This window comes from Lactuca saligna, chromosome 2 (assembly GCF_052625555.1).
Source record: "Lactuca saligna cultivar CGN05327 chromosome 2, ASM5262555v1, whole genome shotgun sequence".
Lineage (NCBI taxonomy): Eukaryota > Viridiplantae > Streptophyta > Magnoliopsida > Asterales > Asteraceae > Lactuca > Lactuca saligna.
The window spans coordinates 70,972,161-70,981,069 of record NC_136418.1 but is presented as its reverse complement, the minus strand read 5'-3'; the positions used below and the strand labels follow the sequence as shown (position 1 = coordinate 70,981,069).

The 8,909-nt window shown below is 39.0% G+C and overlaps 1 pseudogene; it reads left to right on the top strand.

Annotated features, from left to right (window-relative positions):
- The first annotated feature begins 7,096 nt into the window (after positions 1-7,096).
- LOC145029809 (uncharacterized) lies at positions 7,097-8,136 on the top strand (annotated as a pseudogene).
- The last annotated feature ends 773 nt before the right edge of the window (positions 8,137-8,909 follow it).

Sequence of the window (8,909 nt, the reverse complement as noted above, 5' to 3'; positions counted from 1 at the left end):
CGCGCCGACATCATGTGCTTTGAAAAAGCCGTTCGTCTAAATCTCCCTAACCATGAAACACTAGTGATCTACGGCGACAAATCAAGTACAAACCTTCGCATCATTTCGTGCATCCAAGCTCAAAAGTGTTTGCGGAAGGATTATCAGGCATTTCTTGCACACATCGTCGATACGAGTCGGGAGGTAAAGGATATAAACATCATCCCAGAGGTACGGGATTTCCCCGATATCTTCCCAGATGAACTACCGGGATTACCACGACAACGCCAAGTCGAGTTCAGAATTGAGTTAATCCTAGGGGCTACCCCTGTAGCAAAATCGCCTTATCGTCTGGCACCAGCAGAGATGCAAGAACTTTCCAGTCAGCTTAACGAACTTCACCAAAAAGGATTTATGAGACCAAGTTTCTCACCTTAGGGAGCACCGGTCTTGTTTGTAAAGAAGAAAGACGGATCATTCCGGATGTGCATCGACTACCGAGAGCTGAACAAACTCACTGTCAAGAATCGTTACCCTCTACCCCGCATTGACGACCTATTTGATCAACTTCAAGGAGCGAGCTACTTTTCGAAGATAGATCTACGATCCAGATACCACCAATTACGAGTGCTAGAGGAAGACGTTCCCAAGATAGCCTTCCGAACCCGTTATGGACACTACAAATTTGTAGTGATGCCGTTCGGATTAACCAACGCACCAACATTATTCATAGACCTAATGAATAGAGTATGCCATCCTTACTTGGATCAGTTCGTCATAGTATTCATCGATGATATACTTATCTACTCCCGAAGTAAGGAAGAACATAGTCAACACCTACGGAGGGTCTTAGAAACACTACGATCAGAGAAGCCTTATGCGAAGTTCTCTAAATGTGAATTTTGGATTCGAAGAGTCGAATTTTTGGGCCACGTTGTTAGCGAAAAAGGGATATACGTGGACCCCTCCAAAATTAAGGCCATTAAGAACTGGTCGGCACCAAAGACACCTACTGAGATTCGTCAATTTCTAGGTCTAGCTGGCTACTATCGCATATTCATAAAGAACTTCTCTAGCATCACGAAACCTCTTACTACATTAACCCAGAAAGGCGTGGTCTTTGATTGGGAAGCAAAACAAGAGAAGGCGTTCTAAACTCTGAAACAAGCCTTATGCACCGCACCAATACTATCCCTCTCCAAAGGGATAGAAGATTTTGTAGTGTATTGCGATGCATCGAATCAAGGGCTTGGTTGTGTTCTTATGCAACGAGGGAAGGTTATTGCTTATGCCTCTCGTCAGCTTAAGACACACGAAGTAATCTATACGACACACGATCTCGAGTTAGGAGCAGTGGTATTTTCTTTAAAGATCTAGAGACACTACATGTACGGAACAAAGAGTACTATTTACACTGACCACAAGAGCCTTCAACACATTTTCGATCAGAAGGATCTCAACATGCGACAACGACGATGGGTCGAGTTACTCAATGATTACGAATGCGAGATTCGTTATCATCCTGGAAAGGCCAATGTAGTAGCTGACACCCTCAATCGAAAAGAATACACTGGTCGGAGAGTCAAATCTCTGAATATGACCATCCATTCCCAATTATCCACACAAATTAAAGAGGCTCAACTGGAAGCTTTACAACCCGAGCATGTGACGGGTGAATCCCTAAGAGGAATGGAAAAGAATCTAGAAATCAAGGGTGGCGGAGCCTATTATCTCATGGACCGTATCTGGACACCAAGACATGGTGGTTTAAGGGATGTGGTCATGACTGAAGCGCACAACACGAGGTATTCTATTCACCCATGTTCAGATAAAATGTATTTGGATCTTAAGAAAGTGTACTGGTGGCCTAACATGAAAGCAGATATTGCTACCTTTGTAAGCAAATGTCTTACTTGCGCTAAGGTTAAGGTCGAGTACCAGAAACCTTCAAGATTACTACAACAACCATAGATACCGGAATGGAAATGGGAACGGATCACTATGGATTTCATAACCAAGTTGCCCAAGACAACGGGTGGACTTGATACCATATGGGTCATCGTCGACAGATTAACCAAATCCTTGCATTTTCTACCAATCAAGGAGACTGACAAGATGGAAAGTCTTACAAGAACTTACATAAGGGAAATAGTACGATTGCATGGGGTTCCGATGTCCATTATCTCCGATAGAGATAGTAGATTTAGATCAAGGTTATGGCAGTCACTACAAAGTTCCCTAAGGACTAGATTAGACATGAGTACAGCCTACCATCCACAAACAGACGGGCAAAGTGAGAGAACGATACAAACTTTGGAAGATATGCTGAGAGCCTGTGTGATTGACTTTGGAAAGGCATGGGATATCCACTTACCTCTTGTCGAATTTTCATACAACAATAGTTATCATACGAGCATAAAGGCTGCTCCATTCGAAGCCCTCTATGGCCGCAAGTGCAGATCCCCTCTGTGCTGGACCGAAGTTGGTGACACACAACTAGCTAAAGGACGAGATACTGAAAGTACTCTCACCGGTCTGGAAATCATACGAGAAATGACAGAGAATATCGTTCAGATTCGTGAACGGTTGAAAGCATTTAGAGACCGATAGAAAAGCTATGCTGACCAACGGAGAAAACCTTTGGAATTCCAAGTAGGAGACCGTGTTCTATTGAAAGTCTCGCCATGGAAAGGCTTAATACGCTTTGGAAAGCGTGGAAAGCTAAATCCAAGGTACATAGGGCCTTTCGAGATTCTCACCAGAATCGGCCCTGTAGCTTAAAAACTTAATCTACCACGTGAATTTAGTAACATACACCCAACCTTCCACATATCGAATTTAAAAAAGTGTCTGTCCGATGAGACTCTTGTTATCCCACTCGACAAGATCGAGATCAACGAGAGCCTCAACTTCATGGAAGAACCGGTAGAAGTCATGGACCGAGAGGTCAAACAAACGAAACAAAGTCGCATACCCATCGTGAAAGTCCATTGGAACGCCAAGCGAGGACCTGAATTCACATGGGAACGCGAAGATCAGATGAAACAAAAGTACCCGCATCTTTTTCTCTGATTCACTTGTATCTTTCTTGCTTTAAATTTCAGGATGAAATTCCCTCTAACGGGGGGATGATGTGACAACCCGATATTTCAACTACATGTAAACGACCTAAAAAGTCAAGTATTGTAACCACGTTAGTTGTAATAAAATTTACTTCAAAAATAAAATATCCAAAAATCACTAATTAAATTACCTATTATGTTAGATGTCATTAAATTGTGATCGTACGTAAAAAGAATGCCCAAATCCGACTTCGTATAAGAAAGTTAGGAATTTTTCAAGTTCGGCTTAACGACAGACGGCTAAAAACTTGAATCAGAGATCGAGCGACTTTTGACCGGAATGACCTAAATGAGAATCGAAGGTCTCAACAATGGTATTTCAGCGGTAAAGAGTCTGGCAAAAACCGACGTCAGATAAAGAAGTTATGAAGTTCTAAAGAAATTTTCTTACCGCGACCTTTTAAAAATAAATAATAAAAATAATTTCGGAATTTGCCAACGGGATCTAAAAGATAGTTGTAGAGTATGGTCTCACCTTCGCGTGGATATAAAGAACGTCGAAAACGGAGTTCGTATGAAGAAGATATGTATTTTTGAAGTTTATTAAATAATTAATATATAAATTTAATTAAAAAACCCTTGCTATTATCCGAAGGGGAGTCACCAGATAGGGCCGAGTTACGCCCAGCGTAACCCCTGTACGCCCAGCGTACGTGAGGCCTTGGCCTCAGATCGTCCACGTCGCGCCTGTGCGAGGCTATGCCCCGTCCCATCCGAGCTCCAAGGCAGTCGAGGACTCGGTCACGCATGAAGCACGCGTACGACCCGCGTACATGCGTACGCCCAACGTACGAGGTCGATTATTATCGTGTGTTATATAAACTTTCACTTTACGCGTTTTATCAAAGGAATCATAGGCGATTTAAAACTATTAAAGGGAAACTTTCATATGCAAATTATACCACGACAACATTTTATCTTTTGAAATGAGAAACGATTTATGTATTTATATAAATCAAATACTTTGCTTATACTACATTTCTGTGTGTCGGTTTTGGCACTACAAAAACTACACTTTTCATAACAAGTGAACATTTTCACTAAGGGTTTATTATACAAACGAAACAAACTTTTAGGAAACTATAATAGGTATAGTCTTACGAGAATACTACGAAATTTTACATACATGGAACTACTATTTCAAGAAGCTACTTTCATATACAATAACGAACGAATATTTTCACACGTAAATCTGTTTTATACTAAGTTTTGTGAGACATTAACTTCACGTACGTTCGAGTACACATTTCAAGTCCTGTATTATATACCAGAATCCTTTGGAGGGGGAGCATGTTGTTTATGTATAGATCTATACGAGCTTGACAACCCGCGCCCTGACTGTTAGCTACAGTCCACCATTTGGGGTGACAAACATCAGAACATTCCAACGCTTGAAGAACGTTGTGTATAGGTATTCCTTGTCAATAGTATGGTTATAAAACTCACATAAGAGTGTTAAAAGAACAATGATTTATGGGGTTTTTCAGATATATTGGAAATTTTATACGTACATACATTTACTAGAAACAAACATTGGTCTTGAAAGAAGGCTACATTTATACTAGCAGAAAATATAGGATTTTCGAGGAACAAACAAACAAGAAAAAAAACATTTCATTTCATAAAAACATTGTCATTAAATACTTATGAAACTCACCAACTTAAATGTAGATCTACTCTTTCAAAACTACTTGTATGTCCCAGGGATTCAGTAATTACAGGTAACAAACAGGTTTTAGAGAAGGGACGTTGCGGTGCCTGTTTAATTTCATATTTTGACATCATATTGTAATTGGTTTTGAACATGTACTCTTTTAAACAATGTAAACTTTCAATTATATATATGATGGTTGTATTGCTTTCTTTACTATGTATTCATTTATTACGTTACCACATGAAGTCATCCGCCCCCGAACGTTTCTGCCGTTCCGGTTTGGCGGTGTGATAGATTGGTATCAGAGCATTGTTTATAGTGAACTAAGTATATCGAACCTCATAAGATATACAAACTATAAATGCTTAGGGACTCAAAGTCTCTGACAAAAGTTTTCGTACCTAAAATCCTTATTTAATATAAATAGATTATTTTAGGTTATGAAAATCCAAAATACATGCATGCAACGACATATTTTCATGATGAGAACTATACAAAAGTATTAAGACAAGTTGGACACTACGATTAGTTCTCGAGATATGTAATCGAATTTGGGACGAATATAGCATGATCAACTATGTTTATCCGAAATTAGTCTAACGTATATCGAGGAATGATCGTAGTGAGCAACAAGTCAAAACTTAACAAAATAGACACTAGTATCTAACGTACAATTTAAATACTATAGGAGTATTTGGTGCATACAATAGGTTAATTAGTATTACATGTTCTCAAGTTTTGTTCAAATCTTATAACCCTATTCTCGTATAGTCAAATGGATGGATTTCACCCGCATGGGGACCCCTACTACCCAAACCAAGGCAACAAAGGATGGATAGAGGAGGATCCGGAAGAGGGCGAAGAGCCTATCGAGTTGGATGGAGGGGATGATTCTGGTACAGACTCGGAACCAGAGATAATCAACCCTCCAGCCATTAGGAGGAACTTCCAAGGACCGACTCCCGTTTGGGGAAGTCACCTCGTCCACTGGAGCCACCAACAAGGGATACGCTCTCCCTACGGTATGTGTCGAGACTTCTACGACATCAGGGACGGAGGTTCAGCCGACCGAGCACTTCCGGCGATGGTAGGTAAACTGGCCAACCAGTCCTACCAATCAGGGGTTCAAGCAAACCGAATCCAAGAAGTCAACGTGGAAGTACAAGTCCACACGGCCGATATCCGTCGTCTGGATATGTTGCAGAATGACATCCACCTCCGCGCCGAAGCATTCCAAGCACAAACGAATGCAGCCCTCGCAGAGTTAAGGGAACAACATGCCGCCTTTGATAGGCATCTTATGGAGTCGAAGCAATCGGATGCGGAGTCGAGCTCCAAGTGCAACACATGTCGCAAGTAGTACTTGCGAAAACCTCAAATTTTGTTATAAGATAGGACTTCGGCTAAAAGTTTTTTTTTTACTTCCTTTAAATTCTTGTAATCGGAGACCGTTTTAAGGGTCAAATTTTCGTGATCGTTGTATCATCTATCATATTAATATAATTCACACGCTATTACTACTACGTTGAGTATCGCGTTCAATCTTTAAAATATTATGGAAAAACCATACGCTTGTTCATATATTCAGATTTACGAATAACCTTCGCTCTTCTATCTGTGAGACTCATACTATCATCTGTTGTTGAACTATAGCAATTTAGTTCATGAGACACATTCATTATTCATTTATTCTTATCCATATCGTCATCTTTTAAACGTATAGTTAAAGATACCGCCACACAGGAATCCCAGGCGTAACCCTAACAACAAAACACCAATACCACCACCATGCGTGGTCCACAAAATTCTAATGAGTCGTTTAATCTTTTTCATGCTTCCTTACGTAACACCATTGAGCGAGTTTTTGGTGTCCTTAAAAGAAGGTTTCCTATCATTCAAAGTACAACAGAACCATTTTACTTTTGTGAAACACAATTTGCCATATTTTTGGCATGTTGTATTCTACACAACATTTTATTAGATGAAGACCGCGACATAAATCATGAAGATGAGGTGATGCAGGAGATCTTAAACGGACCACAAGAGCAAGATCATCGTAATTCAACAAAAACATATGAGGATAATAATAGGGCAGATCAACTAAGGAATTCAATTGTAAATGAAACGTGGGCAAATTATTTGGCACATTCAAACAATTAAATTAGTATGTAAACTAGTTTCATATTGATACATTTTGTTTTCAATTTCACATTGTATTGAGGATTGGTTTTTGAGATTAATTATGTGATTTACCATTCATATTTTTCATTAGTATTATGCTTTGTATTATGGTCTAACAATGTATGATTCTTTAATTTTTATTCCTATGCGCAAAGTCATCATGAGCAAACAAGAAGCTAGTGGTAGTGAAAAGGAACAAGTTAAATGGTCAGATAAAATGGATTGTGCGTACACCAAAGCGATGATTAAACAACTAGAGATAGGCAATAGGGTGAATGGTAGTTTCACACCAACTGCATATGCTCAAATGGTTGAGGAGTTGAACAAAGAGCATCAAATGAATATTACCAAAAGTCATATGAAGAATAGCTACAAAACCTTAAAAACCATTTTTCGCAATGGCACGATTTGTTTAGGGGAATTTCATTGAGCGGGCTCTCTTGGAATTCGTCTACTCAACTAATAGAAGTGGAGGAAAAAGTATGGGATAATTTAATAAATGTAAGTGTTCCTTTTATGTCTATGTTATTTTTTTAATATTTTATGTTATTGTTTGCAATATTAATTATTTTTGTGTTGTTAAACAGTCAAAACCTAAGGCTGCGTTGTTAAGGACAAAAAAGATTGCAAACTTCGATGATATGTTGGTATTATTTGCAAGGGATTGGGCATCTAGTGCACATGCTGAAATAGCGAAAGAAAGAAATGACCGATTAAATAAAATTGAAAAAAATTCAAGTTGAAACAATTAAAGAAGTTGATGACTTGTTAGCTAACAATGAAATTCATTTGGAGAACGAATATGTTGATCTTGATGATGACATTCAGGGTGTTATTCCAACTTCGTTTTCACAAGGGCAGTCTTCAGGTGCAAAGAAGTGTAAGAGTAAAAAGAGGAAATTTGAAGAAGAAGAAGAAGAAGAAGAAGAAGAAGATTTTAACTCAAAGATAATGAAATCGGTTGATAATGTGGCTGGTGCTATCAGGGAGGGTAATATAATATTTGATAGAGCTTATCCTCGGGAGTATACAGGGGGCGAAATTTATAGAGAATTGGAGTTGGTGGGTTTGGAACCCCATGAATTACCGAGGGCTCTAAGTTTTTTGGCAGCAAATTAAGAAAAATCTAGGACATTGTTTAGTTGTCCCCTTCAGATACGGATGGGTTTCCTCAAAGATATGATGGGTGCACGTGATTGAATAACCTTGGGTGATTGTTACTGGATTGATATTATGGGTTTACAATTTTGTTTTTTTTAAAGTTGTTTGTGGTTTTTGTTTTTGCATCTTGAAAACAATTGAATAACATGCGGTTTTCCTTTTTTTTTTTTTAAATATTTTGTGTTTTAAGTACACCGGGAGGAAGGAGAGTTGGTTTTTTTTTTTTTTTTGGGGGGGGGGGGGTGGGGTGGGGTGGGGTGGGGTGGAATGGATGTCGGGTTGTAAACACTTAAAATATTTACTCAATAACATGAATGGTATAATTATCTTTTTTTATTTTCTTTTCTTTGCCTTTCAACTCGGGAGCACCTAAAATGAATACTTTCTTTTCCTTTCTTTGGAACTCGGGAGCACATAATACTTTATCCTTTCTGTTCCCTTTCTTTTCTTTTCTCTCCTTGTTCTTCCTTTCTTTTCTTTTCTTTCCTTTAATGTACTCGGGAGCAGGGTGTAACTTCCCGGTTTAGACCTCTTATTGGACCGATATTCACTTATCGGGCCTAATGGGCCAGTAACCTCTCAACTTAGTTCTTTTGGGCTAAAAATCCTCATTTGGGCCCTAGTTGGACCTACATTTATTAAGCAATAGTATTTTGGGCCATAAGACTCTTCATGAGCCTTATTGGTCCGAAAACGACTCATCTTGTTTCTATGGGCCGAAAACCTATTTATTTAACCACATGGATCAAAAAATCCCTAATGGGCCAATGCAATCTCAACTAAATTTCAATCCAAGACCAATATCCATTTTC